The sequence below is a fragment of the Varroa jacobsoni genome, unplaced genomic scaffold (assembly GCF_002532875.2).
Source record: "Varroa jacobsoni isolate VJ856 unplaced genomic scaffold, vjacob_1.0 scaffold_720, whole genome shotgun sequence".
NCBI lineage: Eukaryota > Metazoa > Arthropoda > Arachnida > Mesostigmata > Varroidae > Varroa > Varroa jacobsoni.
The window spans coordinates 91,482-117,006 of NW_019213622.1; the positions used below are offsets into that span (position 1 = coordinate 91,482).

The following is a 25,525-nucleotide window of genomic DNA, read 5'->3' on the forward strand; positions in this document are numbered from 1 at the left end:
CTGTCAGCTTTTCGAGCAGAGCAAGCGCAACAAACCGATTGATATGAGCCCTAACAGGAGAAAATGTTTCTTAATTCTCCGAGCTCTGCCTTTCCCCATCAAGTTACGATTGCCTTACAAACCTCCCTTTCCAATCGGACTGACTTCTCTTTTCCCACTACACGGCTTAAATTTTGTAGTCGCAGGCCAGACACCCTTGCGTGCTTGTAGTCTGCCGTCCACGAAACGGCCACGAGCCGTCAGAGATAGGCAACCTACCGGTCCAACTCAACTCAAGCGAGTCATCGAAGCCAAAAACTTACGCAAAATCACTCCTTCGGGACCCCGCCTTGTGGCTGACGTCATATCGTTGGACTTAACGACGAAGAAACGCCTAGCCCGAAATAGATGGAAGCATTGCTTTCTGTGAGTGGTTTGGGGATAGATCGATGAGGATTCCTAATGTCGGACCCGGCAGAGTCTTCCCCCACCTCGACAAACTGTCAACCCACCACCTAGCAAGCCAGCAGCATAGAGCCAAAGTCCAAGCCCACGGGGAACGGTGACGCACGTTGACACGAGCCTGCTGTTTAAGTAACATAGAATACATTCGTCGTCGCGGTGCAGATATCACTGGTTAACACGAAGCTGAACCAAGTGCCAATCCTATCCCAATATTATGAAGGTGTTTCTGCTCTTCGACATATGCTCGCATATATACCCTTGTACAGGCGAAGAAAACCAAGGAAAATGACAAACGGAATAGCTTGCAGTGAAATATGCTCAGCGTGTGCGCGGGAACATCACCCAGTTGAACGTTATATAGCATACAACCGGATTACCATGTTACAATGTTATGTTATCTGCTGCTGTGTATGACAGCAAAACTCCATCAGAGTTTTGCGTAACTTAACATCGAAGTAAAGTTACTGTTATTATTATACTAAACAATAAAATCGCTTCTACCTACCAAGCATCAACAAAGGGTAAAATTCATGCTCGAATGGCTCCTAGAACGCCATTATGATTTACCTATTGACAACCGACTGCGTCCGTCCTAATTTCTCTGTATATGTGTACACGTTTTTGGCCTGCTAGCTCACATCAAATACTCATAGTACAAAGAGAACACGTCAAATATACGAATAATTTCCTTATTACAACTCAATGCACATGACGAGATTCGTCACCACTACAGCCCCTTTCAACATCTCATAAAGTAACTGCCTTTATCAAACGTTATAGAATTACCTCGACCATACATAGCCCGTGCTCGTTCTACTCTCATATATGTCGATACACGTGCAATATCTTCGAATCTGTGAACGTATGTGACCGAGCGTAATGTGGCGTTATAAAATCGCCACCAGTATCGACTACAACGGCAGCGAAAGCGCAACAGTCAAGGAAAACTTATAGTTCAGGCTGTGTGTCAGTTGAGGAAGCCAAGCGATCCGGTCCTTTTACGTCCCCTATTAACCCGGCCACCACTGGTTCACCGTATCCCAAACAGTTTTCCCCGTCGCCACCCACCTGCCAGCACGATAGGAAACTATTAAATGGCCACTACGCGCCCTTCTGCTGACCATTGGGCCCTGTTGAGTCTGCTCTAGTCTAGATGACTGCCTGGGCGGATGACCCCCGAGTCCTTACTGGTGTATGATAGTATACCTGCTACTACTACGACCTGCGTCCGCTATACTGTGTTATGGGAAGCTCATCGCTGGCACCCCAGCGGGCTCAACCCAGTTCGCTATGTTTGTCCCAGTGCAGCCCTGTCGGCCGAGGCCCCAAGGCAGCTCGACAAGCCGTTGTGCGGAAGCGCCTAAACGAAACACCAGTCCAAGCAGAATGGTCGGGATGGTTGAGGAGCTAGAGCTACCAGCCAGCAGTAGGAAGTGGATAAGAGCATGACCTGGAACGGAGATAGGCCACTGAGGTGTTTCCCGTGCACAATTAAAGGCCTTCTATTAGTCGAAGCGGCCGGGTTTTTTGCCCCTTTCTGCTAAGGGGAGAGAGCGACTTTTTAAAATAAGCGAGCGGCCTGCTGTCCGAATGTTCTTCGATATAAGCCTTCGAATGAATCCCGCTTCTGAGCTTCATTCCTTCCCACTCCCCTCTACCCACACGCCTCCCTGGGGCTTCCTTACGGCTCGCCTGGTTGCCTTTACGTCCCACCACTGGCAACAGCGCTTTTTTGGGGCGCCAACATTTTCTAAATGAGCAGATGGACAGGCAGATGCTGGTCGTCAGCCGTCAGATTTAACCGTTGTTCGTTAAGAAGAAGCATTACAACAAGTGTTGAAGATGTTAGAGGTTAGTCCAATCTCTTTTCACACAAGAAATAAATGGATCATTTGAACAGTAGTATTGTCAAAGGTTATGATCGTGCCTTTACCCCTCAGACAAACGATAGTGTAGCAACCGGCATGTTGAAGAAATTTGATAACAGGTACAAGAACAAGCCAAGATGTAAAACTTCATGGTTCGCATATCCTCGACATTTCCATTTCCCGTCTTCAGTTCACAGTAATAACTCACCAGGAGCTCGGAGAGAGTAGAGCACAATGTTATCAATATTTTAATGTGGCTGCCATTCGGTCCTCATCTATTGGCTTAGCTTACACCAACGTGTAGTACGGCTATATTTATACGCGCTAAGCCGGTTAGCTAAAACCGAACCGTCCCTTGCCGCTCACTCTAACCAGCACCTCAACAGAACTTCGTAACAGCTCGTAAAGGGGAATGCAGGATAGTAAGGAGATGCAGGTGCAACATGATATATGCCCCTCGATATGATTACGCACCCCAATAAAGCGGAGGCAAGACTTTTCCCGGCAGTGTATAGGTCGCTGCGATCGGGAAGCTAAAGGCGGTTCGGGAGCTTGGGATCCGGCTTAGCGTAGCTGCTCGTCAGCATATAGAAATAGCCAAGGGGATGATCAAACACATGTACAACAACGAGGACATGTCCATTGTCCTAGGCTTGCTATGACTGTCACGTATCGATTTAGCGGACCGGGTCAAGCTAGCGACGATCGTGACGATCGTGCACAGCGTGGCAAGGATAGTGCGTAGTTGCATAAGTTGTTGCCTCGATGTTTCGTCATCAACGACTACAGTCATTCGGCAATCTGACACTGTCACGCATGCTGCGTCTGCTCAATGGAGAGACGAACTGTTTGTGAACGTTCATATAATCATGATAGATCTTCAAGCAGTTACAGGCCGCTTTTCGTAAGAAGCCCGGTAATATCGAAGAAATTTACAGATAAATATTGTATTGGTAGCTGTTTGGCGATTTTTACTATACACTTATGCAATCAATTCGAATATGCACAATAATAAGGTGAAACAGCATTTGAACGTTTGCTGCTTAGGCTCTTTTTTCGTCTTCTATCTTTAAATGGTATTCAGGGGGGGGACAATTCTAAGTGGAGTCCAGTGGCTCATCTGGTTATTCAGAGAATTAAAATATTAGTTAATACTGTTATTCCATACTATGCGCGAGATTCGTATTAGTAAAATACTTTAATAATAACAATAGTATCTCTTGTAATTCTCTCGGAGGTCGGCAACAGGATGGCCGCGTTGTTAACAATCTTTTGTTATATATATATATATAGTATACAGGTTAAATCATATTACTAAGTACTTATGTTTATAAGTGAATATAAACATAGTTGTGTTTTATACCTATCATTCTAAGGGAGAGAAATGTGTTTCTCTACCTATATATATAATTAGTTTGCCGGCGCCATGCGCGAGCAAGAAACGAACGGTTAAGAAAAGCAACTTCATAATTCTTGTACGGTTTTCGGCTATCGTTGAACCCAAGCAAACGACCATTTTTTCTATGGTGTAAGGGAGACCTAGTTACGACTTAGCAATACGCAAACAACACGTACGCTTTTTATTAACGAATTGCCTTGTGTACCTTTGTGCCTGATTCTACACCGTAGGGACACTACTTCGATTGCACGAACCAAACATTGACTTGCCGCTGAATTCAGCTAGCTAGGCCCGAATGTAAAGTGCGCATTTTACAAATTTATAAGAATCCTGTGACCGAACTGCATCGCTCAGTGCATAGGCTTCGTCTTACACCAGCTCTGACGAGTCACTCGAGGCAGATTAGCTATCTCCTTCTAGCTGAGTTCCTATGTGGGGTAAAACAGAACGGACGCACGTGGATGAGAAGAATGAAGGGGCACAGGATCATAACAAAGGCCGAAATGCTGCGTCTGTCTTAGATTCCCAGTCGGCACCTCCATGAAAGTAGCGATCGTAAAGCGCCGACAGGCTGCGATAGCGGACCGAACACCAAACAGAAAGACAATGCAGATCTATGGGGAGGAGTCAACCGGAGACAACAACCATAAAAACGGCCGTCCGACCTTGTGAGGACCTGGAGAGTCGTGGCGATTTCACAAGCTTTTGTTTATCTTGGTCGCGACGCCACTCTCACTACAGGTTCAGAGTGAAATGGAGGAGCAAGCTAGAAGCACAGCAGAATGACGGGAAACAAACTTTTTCCCGTTACATCTTTACTCACCTCTTCCAATTCACGTTTATATAGATCTCAATGGCTGTTTTCCAGCCTGCACTTCTAATATGTTCTGGTTACTGCGTCGGCTTCAGATACCTCTTTCTTTTTTTAATAGTATTCGAGACTTCAATTGTCTGGCTAACTTTAGAATGTATTAAACTTTTTTATTGTTTCTTTCGCTTCTGACCCTTTCTGTAACGGTATCTATTCGTACTCAGCGACCTATCTATTCGTAAGATAGTCTTCGTGTTTATGCATGTACTGCCCTGTTGAAGAATTAAAAATGTGAAGAGTCAAAACTACAGCATGGTACTAGTTCTTCTTGCCTACCTGAATAGCATCGCAAATAATCAACCAGCAGTTTTTAAGTGCGCTGCTAAAGTGTCTACCATGCCAAGGAAAACTGTGTTAAAAGCATGCGTTGCTTTGTGAATCACAAGCATTTCGCACATAGCATATTAATGGCGCCTTTATGTCTTAGTAGAATTAGCGATTAGTTTGTAGCTTACATGCCAGTCAGCCCTATAAGCAAATCCAGGACCACAGCATTTTCAGTCTCAGTTCCTGCCGATTCGGCACCTCTTGATCCGCTTCAGCTTTCTTTCATTCATTTTTCAGAGCCTTCGGCTTGTCTCGCTCTTCGGTTGTAGCTGCAGCCTTACCAGCTGGCGCATCACTACCTTTTGGGTTAAAACTGTGCCATCTTCATTTTTTGCTCGCATCATCGTTTTCTTGTGGCCCCTTTCGCCAGTGTTATCCGTGCCCCTTAAGCCGCCACATACGCAACTACCCACTTCTCTCAAAATTTCTAAAAACAAGCCGCATTCGTTTTCTCTGTTTCTATATTTTTCCTTTTTCGGGTGTGAGCCTGCTCTATACTCAAGTTCTTCTGTTGTTTTCTGCTCAGCTTCTTCTTTCCTTCGTTTTCCTTCGTTTTTTGGGGAGTAGCAGGTTTTCTTTGCTCACCATCTCCCTAGCTCTGTGTTTCTCTCTCTCTCTCTCGCTCTCTCTTTGTTCCTTCCATCTGTATCCCCATCTTCCAGTTTACCGCTGCTGCCGCCCCTGCTGCTGTTACGGCTATTATACTTCCGACATCGCAGAGCAACGCGGTCTCGGTCGTGATAGCTAGCGCCGATGGCGTCATTTGTGGTCCGTCATGACACATCATTTCATCGTGCACAGCGCAGTAAGGCTCAGCCTGAAAGATGCTGTGTCGCTCATTTTCTGTTGCGTCAACTGCTACCGAATCGTCTGTTGTGGTGCAGGGAAATCCCATTGCTCCTTGGAGGCGTCATAAAAACTACATTACCCTTTTCATTCCAGAATCCCAGGCTGATTCAAAGCCGACAGTGTCCACATGTCGATGCTAGCATTGCCCAACCTACGTTAGGGCTTTAACGCGTGGCCTTCTTAGCCCACACTGGCATAACCATCGAGCCTCGATATAGACGGCCTTCTTGCACAGGCCGTTTTTAGCCGTTAGCTGGCCGTCAAGAAACGAAGGGGCAAAGGTCATGACGCGCTTGTTGATTAGTCCTTCGATCGACAATCAACATACAAGACAACGTCGACGACGAGAACTGCGGGTGTTTTTAGCAGCACCACGCATAAAGGCAAAGTCAGCGAAAATAGGGCCATATTGTCTAAGCAGTATCATATCGCACATTATTGTAACTGCAATAATACGACAAATCTATGAAGCCTTTCCTACAAGCTTTGCTGTAGCCGAAGTTTTTGAATGAAGGACCTCTCAAATGAAGGAGTTTTTCGGAGAATCAGTTCCGTGACGCTTGACTATCATCATACGAGTTCACTCACAGAGCTTACCGCTGTATCGAAGCTGATAGCACGAAAAGCAACTTGCGCATTACTAAATTAAGTGCAAAAAGTAAAAAAGCTTATAAAAAGTGCGTACCCTTATTGCCCTTACAAACAATTCGCACAGACATGTCGCGCTTTACCACAAATACAGACGCATATCGCATTACCCATACCATACAAGCCAGCCAAAACGCTGTACGCGTACTGAATTCGAAACATTTCTCCATAAAGGGCAAGCGATATTCGGAGTGATGTCGAACGCGGAGGCAATTCGGAGTAAAAAAATAAACGATGCAATACTGATCTAGTTAAGCGCTGTATACTGCTCCTGATTCACTTACACTTAGATTCCTATAATTAGTCATTTGATTTCTTAAACCCATAACGACATAGAGCTTGATAGATTATAGTCAAAGACACCGTCTACAGTAATAACGGTTATAATGACCAGTTCATACAAATCTCGCCTTACGCAAAACGGGCCTGACAGCAATAACTATGATCAGCACGATCCACAAGCGTTCTATATATTCGATTCATCGTTCTTGTTGCTTCTTGCTTTTTGCGTGTGCGCCTGCTTAGCGTCAAACTACAACCTCCAGCCAAATCTGCCGCCTTCACCGGACAACTGCAACCCTACTATGTTTGACAGATTTCGAACTACATCTAACAGAGGTTCCCTCTGAGGCAGTAGCGATCCGAGGCATGCATGAGCACATACAACCGACACAACGGCCTACCATATTCACATTCGATCTTAAATGGCGCGGAAATATTACCTACACTTTCCTGCGACTGCTCGGTGTGTTATGCTTCGCGCATAACCGATTTTCGTATAGGACTCCTTTTGTGGGAGGCGGTAGCAACGGCAGTGACGCTAACGTCCTGAGCCACCCGATATCTGGTAGACGCTTGCACCTGCACGACAATATCAACAAGAACAGCGCCTTTACCAGTCAACTCCACGAGTACATGATCGTCGCGTGGTAGGTGTTCCAATGGGTTCTAGAAAGCACAAAGTACCTTCTATACGCGTCGGTAAGTAACCGATCCGATGAGATTTCAGGAGGAACAGACGTTGGATGCGGGTGTTTGGCAGACAGAGCACAATACTACTGTTGTAAAAAGCACAGTTGTTCTAACTTCAACAACAATAGCAACAACAATAATAACAACAGCGGTAACAGTGTTGACCGCAGAAGAGGTATGAAGACTTGTGTTAGAAGTGATATTGCCTACGGAAATTGGTCTACCCTGACTGGCGCGGTTTACCTCAAAAATTGTGTTGTCAGTGAGGAACCTTTATTCTCAAACCGAGCGGTTAACACGATGACGAAATCAGACGACAAATTCGATGTACAATAAACTCAGTATGCGTCGTAGAATTCGTAAAGCACTAAAGAGAAATAGGCGTATGAGGAGATTGCGTCCGTACTTGGGATGAATGCTATAAATGGGTCGTTTTATCCCGACACTTCACACGACATTGAAGCCGTTTCGTCGGGGAACATCGTAGTGAACAATAACTATCCGTGACGTATGGCAGCAGGTTGTCAAAACAGCGGCTGGTTCCTTCTTCGACGATAAGAAGCACAGGAAAATTTTGCAGTGGTGGGTAACAATGTAGAATAAGGTTTCACCCATGGCGTGTGCTACATAAGGCTGTAGCCGAAAAATGTGAGGAAAATAATGTCAATTGAATGGAAGACGCGATTTTAGTTGCACAGGACATAGGAAATTCACTGCGTTTCGATTATCCATATCAATAACTCGTTAAGGTTCTATTCTCAACTGTAGCTGCTAGGATAATGAATGTACTCTATCATGTGCGTTCGTTGCATTGTCATATCTGTGTCTTAAGCACAGTAGTTAATGTGCTCAACAACTCCCCACTATTCTGGCTGATTTTTACATGACTGGGATGGGCTTACTCCTCACTACGCAGAATAATTAACAATATATATATATATATATATATATATATATATGAAAAGGTCACACATATTTAGATGAGAGAATAGCAGCAAACTGATCCTATTTAAATAGGGATCCGAGACAAAAATGTTTTCTGACAAAAAGTATTTACCTTCTCTGTCAGCATTACCATTTATCGGTACAGCCTGCTGGCATCTGACATATACACATGAGGACCACCGGAAAGTACTCTATTTAGATCATATATCGTCACAAAATAATGAGCCTTCTTCTTTAAAGCTACGTTCGGCACAACGCCTACCACGAAGTTTATACAGCGGCAGGCTCATAAACTGTTTACATAAACAGACAAAGTATGCTTGAGTCACTTTACATGGCATAAACGGAGTGGAAACATTCGTTAGCTGCCGAAACATCGAAGCGAAGCGCCGCAAACGGTTCGAGAAAATATGATGACTGCAACGGGCGACGCGAAGACAGATCGACACACATCTGCGTCTGTATGCATGTATATAAATATATCTCTGTAAAGCAAAATAAAAATCAGGTCCCTCTTCCTGCCTTTGTCCAGGTATATTTACTTCAAGCGATATGTAAGATAATAATGGTCGACACCGATTGAAGATTAGAAGAGACGATTCGTGAGCGAAGCTTTACTGTTTCGAAGTGCCACTAAATTTTAATTCGATACGTTAGGCACTTGCGGGATGACTTCAGCTACTCCATGACACTTGATTACGGGGCGTTAGGGAGAAGAAAACATTTTCTGCCATGAAAAGCATAGCGATCGAAAAGCAAAGCTCACGTGCCACCAGTACAATCTACAAAGCGATGGGTGATACAGAGAGTGCGTGCGTTGTTTACGATCCGCACATCAGCAACAACGATAAGGGCTTCAAGCTGATTGCGGAATGATACGGATAAAGACGTTTGAAACTATTTCAAATCTGGGGGCGGATCTCAGGCAGAGAAAACAAAAAAAATATCTGTCAAGGAAAAGATATCACGCTCGTGGCCTACCCCCTAACCTTTTGCTAGGTGCACTGATTACTATTTTCGTCCTGATATGCTGTAGATGCGGAGAGGATATACATTGGCTTAGGTAGGCGAGCACGTGTGGTAGAAGTCCGCACCTGCTCGTTTTAAGCATTTACTTGGCAAAAAGCTGAATACCCCAACCCGATCAATCTCATATAGACCAGACAAGATCCCCTCCCATAAACATTGTTTACGCTAGCCGGAAAATTATGATACAGGAATGTGCCGCGCGCAACGTTCCTGAAGGATCTCGCTCGAATGTCTTCTCAAAAGAAATGGTCAGCAACAGTTACTCGTTTTTGCATCTATCTACATAGGGGAGCATATCAGGGGAAAAACACGGGTTAGACTTATTGCATGAATTTTATACCCGTAAATTAAGCAAGCAACAGGCCACCGAACGCTAGACGAAAGCGGGGTCGTTGGGTCGATTGGCTAACAGCGAAATTTCAAACAGTAAGTCATATCAGGAACTACATCGTACGTTCATGTGCTGCTATATATTCGTATGTAATGAAAGCTCGAGTTTCGAGTGTAATGAAAGCGAATGGAAGAATTCACCTATGCATTTTTTTTTTTTTTTTTTTATACCTTTTTTTTATACCTGTCTTGTGTATTGTTTTATGCTGTTAATCAGAAAAGGATGGAAGCATTTCTTCAAATAAATAATGAGCTTGATATTAAATAACAATAATTAATTCGGTACCAACAGAGCTTCTACACACCTAACACGGCAAATAGTTAAAACTCCATCATGAATCATATATACTATATAATGCTTGAAAGCTACTTTTCTCTGATCCACATCGAAACATCCGTATACACTATTATGATGTATCTACAAATATATCATGGTGGTAACAATAGGCGCATAGTTCTTAAGCAACTGTGGAAGAAAAAACGAAAACGCAGCACGCTCAAATATATGTGTACATACATTTGTATTACTATATATGGGTTCACAAGCTGAACAGCCTGAGAAGTCGACAACCTCCCTTAGCCATCTCGATCCATCAGCTATATAGGACATGTCGCGTGGGACGATTGAAGTCGATGCGTCCGCTGATACTGCCCTGAACACGGTGCTCAACAAATCCGAGAGGAGGACATCAAGAGCCATGAAGACAGGCCGCATTGGAACTCACGTAGTAAGCAGCAGTAGGAGCAAGACTGGCGTCGGCAGTCGATGTACATCGGCAGCGCAAAACAACTGTTTGTCAGAGAAAGAATCCGGTCCACGAGAGAGAACCCGTTATGGAACTCATTATTCGCTTGCAGTAGCAATGGCAGTCCAGTAATAGAGGTAGCTAGAGGCAGTCGCTAGCGACGCTTTTTCAATACGACATTCAAAAAGAAAGAAAAAAATCCTTCTCTTCAGGACGGGTCAGCCATACATAGTCACACGCCACTTCGCATCAGTCGCCGATCCAGTATCAGCTTTCAAAGAAGCAGAAGAGAGCCGTCGAAAACCGAATCAGCGCAGTGAACCTTGCTCGAATTGCCTAATATCATATCGAAAACTCATCTTATACAAGTATAGTCCTTCAGCTTGCAAATCCACGTACGACAGGGAAGTCCATTGTATACAGACCATTGAGAGAGCAGGCTAAGGATTCAGCTCAGAGTAACTAGGTCTTTGATCATTACGCACGCATGACACAAGCCTAGACAAAGATACAGGCCAGGATTCGGATTCGAGGCCTAACACATAAGCGGATGCACTAATACGTAAAATAGAGCCCGCGTCTTTTATATACGAAGGTAGTCCCTATTACTATTACTATTAACGGTAGGTACCCGAAGGAAATTTCAGTCTTGGAAAACCGTCCATACAGGTGTACAGGGCTGACCACATAAACCTAATTTTTTCCAATGAGTTTTTAAAACTGTATCTAATTAAAAATCTATATTTAAAAGGAATTGTTTGCATGTACAGGATACGTGGTTCCTGACGCTTATATTTATTTGACATAGCTGCCACTCACTTACAGCTTCGGTCCGGGACCTACTCATTTTCAAAATACTTGTCCTTTAGTTTGCAAATAGCCTTTTAATAGTTATCGTATCGTGTTAAACTGTCGCTTAAATTATGTTACATACGAAGAATTATAGAGGATATAAGTCTTGTGCTGAGCTCCGAGAGTCGAATGACTTAGGAAAGCCAATATGTTCAAAAGATACAACAGATTACAAAATACTAACCATTGAAGCCTAACGCAGTTGGCAATATATATTCCCCTCTTTAACACTGACATTCATGTTTGTATCAAAAACCTAGATGTAACGAAAATGGCTTTTTGAGTCGTTTGGGTAAATTTTCGAGCCCTTTAAACCGTAACCCTATTTCCAGTTTGCTTTATAAGTCCTTCATTTTTCCGGACTCGTATGAAAACTAGCAAGGACATGGGGCGTCCATTTCAAGCATTAGAAAAGTCTTTCATCGGGTAGGGTGTGAGGATTTGCCCAGCCTAGAAAGATTGGATAATAGCTGATCTTCACCCAATCCGAAAACGACGCCATTTTTCGCCACTCTTTTAGCGTTACGAGCTTGTTGTTTCGCTTATGAAAGGACTGGCTTTCTTTTGGTACCGCGAATAGCAACTAAACACACGTCCGTTATGACAAACAGCCGGCCAAAGTTTGTCCTAATTTAAGTAGCCTACACTGTAAAGTTCTGAAAATCGAGATACTAATAGGATTTCGTAGCAGACAGATCCGAATCTTTTAGTTTTACAATATTCATCAGCGGCATCACTACCGCGAAAGCATCGATACCGAATCTGTTGTTATTGGTAAGTAGCAAAGCTGATGAGCCATATTCACTTCCTAAGCTAGCCGTATTTAGGAACATAACAATAGAGCAAAGCAGAATTTTTACACATCAAGTTGTATACGTTTAACGTACTCACAAGTCTTCACCCCTAAATATTGAGAACCGAAAAACACTACCGCACTCACGATAACTGTTTAGAGCGCCTAGCTAGATTAATATTGGCACAGTTGATTTTTCTGATGTTTCAAATTTTTGCATTCAGTTCTTCTTTAGCTAAGTAAAGCTTCGCACCGTTGGCCCTTCTGAGCGCAAAATATAGTTCGTTTTTTGCCTGGCTTCAAATTTGGACCATTTTGCGTCTCCTTAATCTTTACCGAACAAGCACATTACTACAGTACCGTCAGAGGGACGATGAACTGAAAAGGATTGACTTATGGGCAAGTAAAGCCGTTCACTATTCTTATCCCTCTAGAACGAGCAACGTACAACTCGTTGTTGTAATTCTGCATATAGTAGTTACTCGTTTTCGCGAGTAACATGGAGAACATTTCGGCTATAACAAGCTACTCGTATTAACCCCTATCTGCCTACCAGGTGCTAGGAACACAATTTACTTTTGAGACTACCCTTAGTGCTCCGGCGACGACTAACTGCTACTGCTGCTAATATTAGTAGTGCGCGACCAATTGCTCCAGCTGCACGAGCTCGCTGCTTCGTCGATTGGATCACACGACACCAGTATTCAGCTCCGCAGTTCTCTTGCAGTTGGAGCATCGTTATCGGAGTACGGTTCTTTCGCCTTTCTGCCCGACCCTTATTTTTGGGCTTCCTCATGCTGGTGCAGATATCGCCTGCTGCCGCTGCCATAAACCTTTCATAGAGTATTCGCAGACTGCTTCGCGTTGCGTGCACGCGATAACTGCAGCCGTGTTAAACCAAGCAGAGAATCCCTTCATTCCAAAATTGTCATCTCAGTCGTAATGTCATTAGAAGACCGGACGTAAGCGGAGACACGAGTCAACGGATGAGCACTACAGAGAGCGCCGAAGACATTCAAATAATAAAAAGAGGAAGGAAGAAAATAGAGGGAGAGTGAAGGATCACGAGTAAAAACGACGTCTGGACAAGGAGAAGGAAAACAAATAGAGAAAAGAGAGAATGCGCGAACTCTCTAACCAGCCAAATACATCAATAGCGCAACATTCAGCCTATACAGAGAATACAAAGAGGCGAGGTTATAAACGAGGCGTACTATGTAGAACTAGCTGATGGTCATGTATCTGGGAATATGTCATCGTACTGCACAGAAAGCTCGTACATTGACTCACGGACCTGTTTTACTTGTAGGAAGCTGCTTAAGTGATACAAACATTTCGAGCAGGGTTTGATTCCTTATTGCCGTTTTGTAATGAGGCCCGCGATGTATTGTGTCGCAGCGTAATTGATTTTCACGTCCGTGTATACCACGTACCCTTTGATTACTGACAACCGTCAAAGATCCGGGCAGTTAAGCAAAATAAAAAAAATCCAACTTTATGCATAATAATCAAACTTAGTCGAAAAGGTCAGCTCAAAAAGACCTTATCCTTTCACTAAACCACACTATTTATACTTTCAAAAGGTTTCGCTCAATACGATCCGTCCTATGAACTTCCCGTTTATAGACACTAGCCAGTTCCCTTTGACCCTACCATCGTTACTTAGCAGAACTCGCCGCGCATTACCAACTGCGCACGTAGAACTACCCGAACAGGCCAGCTCACGATGGTTCACAGCGGGCAACCTAAAACTATCTGCAAATTGTATTGTCCTCTTAACGACTCAATTAGGCTGGCCTTTTGCTCATTGTCGACGCTTGCTCTTCCCACCTGGCGGCGACCTTATGTTAGCGCCGGCTCTACAAGCATCAAAGAGGTAGCACCAGCAACACCTCCGCCGTTACCTTGGAAATCCCGCTGGGAGCAAACTATCCCAACCGAACTTGTCCGGTCTACTCTATCGTCCGCCTACATCAGGTACTGGGGTTACTCGACTATCGCCAGGTCGCTGGGTGCCCCCCGATCGTCACTGGAACAAAATCGAATAGATTTCACTACTTGTCAAAGAGCAATTCCCGAAGTGCTCGTAGCACTTGTGTGGTGCAATATCTTTTGAAGAGGAATGTTACCGGTTCCCTATAAACGAGTTCCCTATAAACAGTGAACAGTTCTGAAGCTCTTATTGTACGAAAATGTAGCATACATGCGTAAAGAGTGACAGCGTACCTATTTAAGATAATACCTAAGAGAGATTTAATGCGATTCGATGTTCTCTTGTAAAATCCTTTACTGCCATAAGACAATCTCATCCAGAGGCCCATACGCCAGAGAAAAGATGGTACGGGGGACCTGGATTCAAAAGGTTTTCGGTTCAAATCTAATTGGATGAAAACTGCAAGTTAGTGCAACGGTCCGCTTGGCCAGTTATAATTTACAATATATATATATATATATATATATATATATATATATATATATATAAATATAATGATCAATGTATGTAGGTTCGGTATAGACTGCATCGACGCGATGTTTACATGAAGTAGTGCACATAAGCCGCTTTGTGATAGTACCCTTAATTTTAAAGTTTGTTGAAGCCTAGCTAAAAAAACGATTGCTTCGCTAAGCAGTATTGGTCTATCTAAATTTTAATACAGTTTAAAATATAATATAAATGAGCGTCTAGACATGTAGATTGTAGGCGCGCACAGTCCTCTGGCCCATTGACAAGGTCTTGAAATCGTGCTACTACAGGAGAGTCGCAGAAAGTTTGTGATACGTTGTTTTCTTAATGGTGCACCTGTCCCTTTCAAATCGGCGATCCTGAATATACGACAGACACTATGAAACACCTCTTGAACAGACAAAGCCTGCGTGAGTTGGGTTAATAGCTACTTGAGCGCTCTGACAATAACACGATACGGTTAAGTAAGGTTGACAATGGTCAGATGACCCAACTTGCGATTCAGCTTATACTGCACCATCTATCTAATAGTGCCCATGCCCTTCATCGCAATGATATTATCGCTATACGTGCATACACGGTGCTGTTTCGTCTAACTACAATAAATTTATCAAGCACTAGCAAACATAGCTGGGTCTGGGCAGTTCCGCCCTCGTAAGCCGATCGTACAGTTGAGCGTTATTAGCACATAATATACAATACAAAGTGCATAATTAGCTAAATATATCTTGAGACGGTTCATTAAGTAAACCCGGCAAAGCTAGTATGTTAATGTTCTTTAATGATTTCAACAAACTCTTACTTACTATTTTTCCTTAAACAGCCGTTGTCAAAAATACTTACTGGACAGCTGTGTATTTTTTTATCACAGATTAGCTGCAGTGACGACCCAGTGACCCGTCAGTAACATCGCGAATTGGACTTTGTTATCTCTGTACCCTGGAAGAGTTCACAAAGACCGTCCATTCTTCCCCATATGTGCAGCTACTTCACAAGGCACTTTTTGATTTTACTAAGACAGTGAGTAGCAGATGACCCTCCTGCAATAATTCTGTCCGTTCCTGCTGCTGTCTCATCGTAGCTCGTCATCGATGTCCTCGCGTTCATTTACTTCGACCTCCTAAATTACCATTACACAGGTTGGAGACACTCGTAAAAGCAACGGCAGTTCGACGATAACACGTCGTCGGGTTTCACCGCCAGGTGCCGCTGCCGTCAATGGCATGTCGGTCCTAAATATAGCTAAAATCCAATCAATTTTATTTTTCCCTCTAGTTTTCCTTTGTTAAACCCCGTTCGTCCTATCCTATTTTCCAGTGGCTGCACTAAACAGGCATTTACCTCATTACACCAATTGCACGTGCGCGATTTAGCAACAGTAGCAGTCCCAACAACAGTCTGGTCGCTAAGCAGCCCAGCAAAAACATCGATCCGAATGATACGGGCATGAACGAGTGCTGGGGCTATAGATTTGTGCAGTTGGAGCTCCTCTTACTGCATGTGCCAGTGTCCTGTAGCCGACCTGCGTTTGTGAAATGTGCATAGGTGTGCTTAAGCGACTTTGGTTTTGACTCCCTTAAATAAAGAGGAATAGAAACGGAGCTCAGTGCTCCCACAAACAAGGGACTCGTTTAGGGAGCACTGGGAAAATGTAGGAAACAACCAGACCGCACCGATGGTTTTTTCCCCGGTTTTCTGTTGGTGTTTTAGTCAGTGTTTTCTCCTGTCGGTTGTTGGAGCGATTAGCAACCACCGACAATGAGAAGCAGTTCATAGAAGGTAAGGATTTTTTGACCTCGCTCACACCTTCCACCGTCATGTAGACTGTGACGCGTGGTGTACGGATAGGCCCGAGTATATGGAGTGTATCGATACAACCTACGATAAAGCAGGTATAGCGAACAGGGAACAACGGGCACCCAGGACGACTTCAACGGCCGTTGTCCCTATTACTTGTTCGCCACTCTCTGGACGTCGCCATGAACCGCAGTTCTCACCGGAAGCCGGTCCACCGAGATCTTGCGACGTCACTCCATTATTATTATTATTGCTGCTGATACTACGACCCAGTGGCTGCACGCTGTGAAACCCGGGTGAGCCTAACACGATACTCGTTGGAAAAGAAATTCAATGAGAGACAAAATAAGAACGCAGACAAAATACTAAAACGGAAGACCAGATGATACTACGTTTTAACACATCTGTTGACTCCCCTCGTTCGTTCGTTGTCCGCCGGCCTGAGCGCTCCTTCTCCCTGCTTCACTGTCTAAGTCAACAGAAATGTGCTGTGTACCGACAACCCGTATCAAACGCCGCCTTGAAACACACAACTGTCGGAAAACCCTAGGAAATAACACAGGTGCGCAAACCACCTGCAAGCACATATAGGACAGTGGCGGCAGAGGATACACTATAGAAAAAAGACCTGGCTTAAAGGACAGATAAAAAACGAATGGTACCTTAATTGTCTTACCTGAACGTTTTCGCATCTGTTCCAGAGACGCGTATCAGCGGGCTACGGCTATTGCCCACCGCGCGTTAAATAACCTCTTGACAATTGGATCGCACAGTAACGTGCCACCGGTAGGATAACTGTAAATGAGAACAGCATAAACCCTGGCTTTCGCAGATTCTCTTTCCTTAATTAATATATTTTACGAGAATAGTCTATAAAACACCATATACGGCACAGGATTGTATTATAGGATATAAATATAACCTTTTGTTTTGCATATAAGATTACTCATATTGGCCTAGTGATTGAAAATTATTATTGGAAGATACTATGCTCAATTTGCCTGTATGCGTAGGAAGGTATTGGTCAGACCACCATTTGTATATGCTGATTACACTTCATTATAGTCGATCAGGATATAATAATACTTTCAGTTGGGCTTGCCTTAGGCTATGTACTATGGCCACGATAATGGTTTCTATTACATCTAGGTAAATTCGTAGGTCTTGCATTACTATCAGGATTTTTGAAAATTTTAAAATTGACAAATAATTAATGTCATTAGAAATTACCGCAGTGTGAATCATGAGCCGACGTAGTTATTTTGCTAGCAGCAAAATTAAACTTTTTTGTTAGAACGATGCCTTGTCCCGCTTGTCTGCAAAGTCAAGATTGTTCCGTTTCAGCGTCTTTCCTTCATTCTTTCGCTATAGCCTGTGCCTGTTTTGTGTTGCTATACATGGCTACCTAATGTTAAGCACTCATCCAATTTCTTCCTGTAGCCAAAGAAAGCGGAGAAAACAATGGGACATAAAGGCAATCCACGAGCAGGTGAAAGAGACAAGGTAAATGGGTGAACCCAGTCTGCGTCGTCATTGTTACTCTGCTGAACCCGCTGCAAATAAAGGAACTAAACGCCTTACCCCGTGCCGACCTCTCCGACTGCTCTCTGCTTACTCGTTACTCGAAGAAAAAGAAGTGGACGATGTTTCGTTGATGTGCTTAAGTCGATGGTTGCTCCATACTACTCATGCTTCACTCTTTACCGCACAGAAAGCCGTACGCCATCTTGAAAATCTGGCGGAGGAGTCAGGCACTGGTCCCGAGGACATTGCTTTTCTATGGGATTGGCAAGGTGTCTTGCTCCGTTGGCCCGTTTTCCGTTGGTTGATTCCACGACCAAGCACCAGCAGCAGGCACACAGCTAGTGGACGCATTCATAGTCATCGTCATCGTAGTTGTCAAAGGTGTCGCAAGAAACACCTGTCCGAGTGGCAGACTCACGTCGTCGCCCCATTGTGTGCAGTCACCGCCATCACTAACATTCCTTTCTACTCGCTCTCGATTGCAGTCATACCCGGCGTACATCGCCAATGCCCTTTCCTCCCCGGCCCTCGCCACCCCCGACCCTCAAGCACTGCCGCTGCTTTCATCCCCGCAAAACGTCTCAGCATTGTATCGTGCCATTGGCGGCTGCACTGGTAATGTTTCTTAAAGCTGTAGTTCGATTCGGTTCGATACCTGCCCGTCCGCTTATGCGCTTCTCATTATTGTAGCAGCGCAATAGAACGCGCTTGGTGTAAGGATGTGAGTCAGGGGTAAAAGGGAAGTCGCTACCATTGCTGGAGCCGCTGCCGCTGCCGCCATCGCCGTTGGATGGCATGGGCGTAACTTGGAATCTCTCAATCTGCACCTACCCACATGCTACTACAGCCCCCGTCACATCCCGTAGACCTTCGTGTTTTCCTGCTTTCATGAGTCCCTTAGTCTCTTCGCTGTGCCCCGTGTCTAGGTGATGGCTGTGCGAGCGTGTGGATATACACTTATAGCCGTTCGACGCAATCAAGGGTGGCGCAAATACCATCTCGCACTGCTTCGTGTGGCTGTAGGAGTTGCTTTTTTTTCCTGTCACTCTGGCACTGTTTCTCGAAGGTATAGCATGTTCTATCAGTCTCTCTTGCTTTATCTCTCAGTTAAGCTCAACTCTCGCTTTATGTCGTCTTGCCACTACTTAGTGAGGAGAACTACATCGTCGGTGTGCTTGAAATGAGTTGGTTTATGTTCGGGGGTTACCGTTCTCTAAGAGGAAAGAAGCTTACCAAGTCGGAATTTACCTTTGAAATACGTGACCGCGTATGTACGTTGGACAGTGACTACCAACGTATCATGCTACCGCATGAGTTTTCAGAGAGCGGTCGGCTTGTTACATCCTCTAATCGCTAAATGAAAACTTCTATTATATCGCATCGAATATACCGATCGTCAAATAATGTAGCGGCATTCAAATATGCAAGCAAATAAGCAAGGCCATTGTTGCCAATCAGCAATTTTATCCCGGTGTGATCTGCCGGAGGTCATGTTTCGTTTCAGAAGGTAAGCTCAGGCTTGCATCGTCCTGCCGCATCCTAGGTACAAGCTCATATAGGCGGAATCCTCGCCAACCTTTTAGTAGTATAGTGACGTTCTTTCCTGCATCCTGAGTAGCCGCAATTTGCAGCCTTACGATAACTGCTGTCTCCTGAAAAAAGTTTGTTTCCATTTTATTCTCTTGCAAACAACCATATGCTATTTTTTCTGTTCTTTTTCTGTTTTGTCAAATCCAGTCAGCTCAAACAATACATGTTTTATAGTGTGACTCAGACCTGCAGTTTCCGTCCCTTTGCCTTACGGCCGTATGGCCTCAGACGCATGCGATGTGCTCGTGATATAAATGCAGCAGCGTTCGACGGGGAACAGGGAACCGGGCTGCTATTATCTGCTGACAGACGACAGTACTGCCCAAAAGATGGGCTAAAACGAGACCTAACAAGGGACGCGTTCCTTTCGCCGGACGGCGCTCCTTAAGCATCGCCGTTGTCCAGTACCCTAAGTTTGATATCGCAGATCTGGGAAAATCGAAAAGGGGACAAAAGGGCAAACTCTTCGATGATATAAGGAACAAGCAACGAGATGCTTAGGGCTTTGACGGGCGAGCCAAATCGTCGGAACAGCAGCAGCAGCAGCGAAAGTTGCGGCAACAGCCTGGCCATCAAAGATCCCCATCCATCAATTCGAGCTATGCGCGTTTTCCGAAGACTTGCTTGAAGCCGACTAAACAGGAGAATGACGACGCTAAAGACGCTGGCGACGTTGAGCCAACGGAACGAGCTTGTCGCGCAAAACAGCGAAAAGGATCCGATCGCTTCAAGAGCTCTTATTCGTTCCGGGAAGTCAGCAGCCAACCTTTTTGCCATCAAAGAAGTTGTAGTCGTTAGAGATGGTCTATTTCTATGCGTTGCTTCAATACGTCCGTCTATGACGGACAGACGAGCCCTTTAGAACTACATAGTCTTTGAGCCAATCCCAATTTGTCAGTCAATAGTGCAGACATCTCAGCTGAGTATTATACAACATACTGTCTTCTATAAATACTATTATGTGCCTTGCACTCTTTTTGGAAACTATATAGAGACAGCAGAAGTGCTTTTACTGTAATAATAATAATAATAAAAATCAAGTGTTCGATATTCCGATTGTACGATACCTTGTCACGGTAGACGAGCCTAATGCAAATTCTGAGATAAGAAACACTTCAATGCCAAAGATGTTTCGCAGTGCTGGCGCAGCCATCGAATAACAGGAAGATTATACACATAAGACAGACGCTGAGTTAAGTTTGTATTTTGTATAATAACAATATTTAAAAATAACATGTAACATTTTGTGAACTTCAGATTATGCAGTTTGTATCCTCAAGGGCTACTCTATTATTCAATCGATGTTCACGTAACAATGCTCTCGACCGTCTATGAAAACGCTGGCCGACCGCACCTTCGCTGACGGAGTCATTAGACAAACAAGAAGACAGTAGAATCATGAAATTTCAGATTAGGCATCTTTTTCGATGTCCTAGATCACAATTTGTCACAACATAATCGTTTTAATAACAGATACGTTAATCAAAATGCGTGTGATAGAAGCAATATGCATCTTTTTCGTGGCCTTGTAAAGCACCGCTATCCACATAGTGAAAACAGAAGCAAAGTAACAGTGATAATGCCAGTTGGCTGTCGGGTTCCCATTTAAAAGCAAAGAACAACGCCGTAAAGCAACCATGTTCCTGATTACGGAATGGCCAAATGAGCGTTTGTTTTACTAGGTAGTTACAACAGCAACTAGATGGTTTGCATTATCATCAAGTTCGTACGAAGAAAAGTGTCTCCTAAGCATGTTTTGATATTTGTGCCTGTGAGCTTTCAAAGATATGCCTGAATGTCTGAATAGACTTGTGTCCCTGTTTGTCGTTGTCCATTGCTTTTGAACCTGGAACGCTGAGAAGAGTGCCAAATTAGCGTTTATCCGTTAAGTTTCCCTCGGCGGTTAACGCTGTCAGCGTATTCGGAGCTCTATTCTGCTCAGTATTTTCATAGCTTGCTTATCACTTTTGGCTTCCGCTGCAGATTCGATGACAGCATGGCGACATCCCTTCAGGGTTAAAAGTGCAGTCGTCGCAGCTGCTGTGCCATGATCGGCCTACGCAAGAGAACAGCAGAAGCAGCTTGCGATGCTCACTTATTTTCTGTCCTTCTCACCCTATTTTATCTTCATTGCTCATCGAATAGGTGGCTTTCTTTTGCCGGGGCCTGCTGGCTTTACCTTTGCCCGTCTACGTTCTCTCGTAGGCAAACTACTACTACCGCTACTATAACGAAAAGGAAAAAGAAGACCGGGCCAGGTCAGTGGATTGTACCGGCGTATCGGGCCTAACCGGTGGCAAAACCACCGAAGTCTGGCACAGACACATAGGAGGTCGGGAGGCACCGCTACTTCAGCAGAATAAGCCGACTTTGCTCGTCCTACCCCATACAGCTTCAATGTCCGATCGCTGAAACCCCACAATCCCTACTGCCGGCTAATGCGCTGAGCAAATATATACCTCATTCTACTACTGTCGTCACTAATTGAGCTTCGGCTGCGCCAAATACAACAGAACAGTCTATCTGATGCCCAACCTAGCAAAGGGGAACCCCATGAGCCCCGTTTACCTATCCCGCGTAGTCCGAGCAGAGCGAGTGACGGCAGAACTAACCGCAGCACAAGTGGTACCAGCGACGTGGTGGTGACCACGAACGTAACTACGCTTGGCCTATAAAAGAAAGAGCCACGAGGTCTGGTTCGGCCGCTTCTTAGTCTTAATGTAAACGGACAGTATCCCTTGTCAACGCGCATTCTCGATCAGTTTCTCAGTTAATTTATCCTGTAGCCACGTCGTAGCTAAAAGATCGGTATGTAAGTTCCCGTCTGTGCCGCTGTTCTGTTTGCTTGCAGACTTTGCATAAACAAGAATGACCCTTAAAACGATAAACTGGGGTTTCAAGTAGAACGAAACCTTTGTTGGACACAATAACGTTGAGCTATTCTCGAACCTGTTCTAATCAATGATTCATTATAAACAAGCATTAACTATAGGTAAAAAGTACTTGGGATAGTATCGCCAATCACCTGCCATTCTTCGAAGTTCGCTTTCATTCCTTTTAATCATAGCCAGACTAGAAACCATATCGGAGGTGTTATTTGCATGTTTTCTATTATTTCAGCTGCCTGCGTACAATCCGCACAGACATCTTTGTTCTCGTGAGAAAAATAAACTATAATCACCTGCGGTATTGGCGAACGGGGGAAAAGCACGCAAATAGTTTCGGCTAAGAAAAGACTTCAGCGCTAAATATTTGACAGTTCGAACCCACACCGACTTAGACCGATATTTATAAGAACCGTATTCTCTATTCCTTGGAACTGTGAGCCGATCTATTTATAGTTAGCCAACGTGTAACATAAATCAACACTAAATATCTAGACAAAAAAACGTATTCAAACTGAACTTCACCTTTCTGCCACGGACTTATCATCGTTTAAACGAAATATCCACATTCTTCTTATGAGAGCTTCTGGCGCGACGTGCGGCCGCGGTTATCGTCGCCGCGTGAGCCATCACCACACTGCAGCAATAAATGCGGATCAGTCGTTCTGCTCCAGAGAGCTCTCAGTTACAGTGAGCGCCGCCCGCAATCTATGTGATATTAAGCAAGTGACAGATAGCCGGTGTCTATCTCGTCGGAGAGATGGCCGACCGGAGACCCAACGAAAGCATCGCAATCACCCCCAGAACCTCAATACACCGGCCACTAGATGCGACACCAGTGATATCTCCGGATCTCCGGCTATGCTCGTGAGCTGCCACGTGTCTTTGGGCGTTCATTGACGTCCAAATGTTGGTACCTGCGTATATGTATAGCATCGGAAGCGAATGGAGCAAGACGCGCGTCTAATTGTATGCTAGATCTTGCCGCTATTTTGAATGGGCGAACACAATCACGCAGTCGGCAATGAGTCACGATTCGTTGTTGTAGGGGGGGGCATCGAGAATCTAACAAAAAAAAGATACTGCAAACTGCGGCTGGTGTTGCTCACAGCGATGGGTTTCTCTCTCTTTCGTTTCGCTGTTATCGTATGACGCACCGCACCGATCCTTTATTGTTTCTAATTGGGCCCAGTTTGCCGTATGGGCTAGAAGCTGATACGGCCTAGACGATGCCACTTATACACAGGTTGGCAGCGGCCAAAGCCGGTCAGAATGGCGGGCTCTCAGACAACATTTTACTATTTCATAGATAATCGCGCGATCCACCGTAGCGGTTTTACGCTACGAACCAACTGCGAACAGGCTGTTCTGAGTTCGTGGTAGTCGCACGGCGACAGCTAAAGCTTTCGTTAAATACTGACGACGAATGACGCCACTGTTTGCGGCGAACGTTCTAAATCGAAAAATGCTTAAAGAAAGTCAAAGAATCCGTAAGCAGTGAACATTTTCGACCAAAATCAAACAGCAAGCAGAACAATAGTAGCGACAACTTCAGAAATTGCTCTTTATAGATGCGTCAGAGGCAATTATCACACAGAGCCATCTATCTGTAGGAGGACGCAAAAATATGTCACTACCTCACCCGCGCCCTCGTTTCACTAGTCATATACAGGTCGTGACGTTGGAAAGCATCGCCGACTAGGTGGCGTCATCTAAATTCAGCCACATTTGTTGTTGAAAATAAAAATAATCATTATTTTCATTTCACATTTTGACGCCAACCTATACGATTAGATATGAACACGTTAAGGACCACGGACGATTGAAACGGCGATGATTCGACTGACAAAGCCGCCTTGAGTGCTTAAGATACCTGCTGCTGCAATATTCTGACGTGAGGACACGATATCCGCCTGCGGATGTTGGCGGATATCGCGTCGCCGACCGGACCGGCGTTCAATCAACGACGGATCTTCTTTTCGATCGAAAAGAAAAATCGAGGCTCGCTGCTCGCAATTTGCTTTGTATTTGAACGCTTTTGAATCTAAATGCCTGGCCAGCGTTTCGACCCTTGAGTCGAAACGCTGGCCAGGCATTCAGACTTGAGCGATTGTTTATCTATTGCAGAGAAAGTATTGCTCATCAGCGCAGCGGCTGTTGTTGCTCCATAGATTTTTACTAGATTAAAGGGTAGGCGAGTCCATTTCGATTGTCAACTATCTCGTCCGCTTCCCACTTCGGCACCTGCAGAACGTCACCGATCTGACGTACGCACTTCGTTTCAACAAATAACCAACGGTATCGTCTATAATGAATAGATATGTACATGCGGTAGGCATGTTCATGTCGAGATAATAAATTTAGAAATATAGACTGGCGGACGCAAAAATAAACAGGGAATTAGAATTAAGGGGAATTAAGAAGTCGACTTGGACTCTTGCATCAGTTGCCATTGGGAGTAAAATTACCGAATGAGCTTTATTGCCATTCCTCCCTTAACTCGAGCAGTCCGGCCTTGAATTGACGACGAAGCTCGACGACTGCTTGTCTACGATGCGTACACAGCGCAACTATCTTCTGAACGAGCTAAGACATGTATGGATCGTAACAGCTGATAAAGGGGCGGGAAAAAACGTCAAAAATATTCCACTGATATAGGAACGACGAAGCTGACTGATATAAGTACAGAAGCGCTAGTGCACTAAAAGCAGAAGTGTTCGTCTGCTACGCACACTTAACTGATTTCAGCATTCAGCCTTGCGGCAACTGTGAGCGAAACGTGAAAGTTAGAAAACGGAGCAGCAAACGCTCGCCGGAACAGGGAGAAGTACGCGTATAGACGTAAAACGACGACAGTAACAACGCATTTGGAAATATCGATGTTTAAGTAGATCAGAAATGTACAGATGCACAGCCATTCCATCCAGGTCCATCGGTTCACATCCACAGACCGCCCGAACAGAGATGACAAACACTTGCATAATATAACAGTGGACTAGCCTCCATCCATGAACTATCCTACTATTGCAACATTTCGCTATTGTAGGCTATTCTATGACTATCATTGCTGATAAAACGTCTCGTAAAACCTTTTTATATTCGCGTGCCACTAACCAAACGCTTGATGACTTT

General features: G+C 44.5%; 1 protein-coding gene and 1 long non-coding RNA gene across 4 annotated transcripts in view; both read right to left on the reverse strand.

The window, feature by feature from the left end:
* LOC111262976 (uncharacterized) overlaps positions 1 to 25,525 on the reverse strand; it is a 212,095-nt gene that overhangs the window by 90,807 nt on the left and 95,763 nt on the right. The gene's annotated exons all lie outside the window — the stretch shown is intronic.
* Positions 15,873 to 19,576, reverse strand: LOC147753134 (uncharacterized). Its single transcript, XR_015312099.1, has 2 exons — positions 17,625 to 19,576; positions 15,873 to 17,189 (listed from the first exon to the last, which is right to left on the reverse strand). It is a non-coding gene; the product is annotated as an uncharacterized LOC147753134 (long non-coding RNA).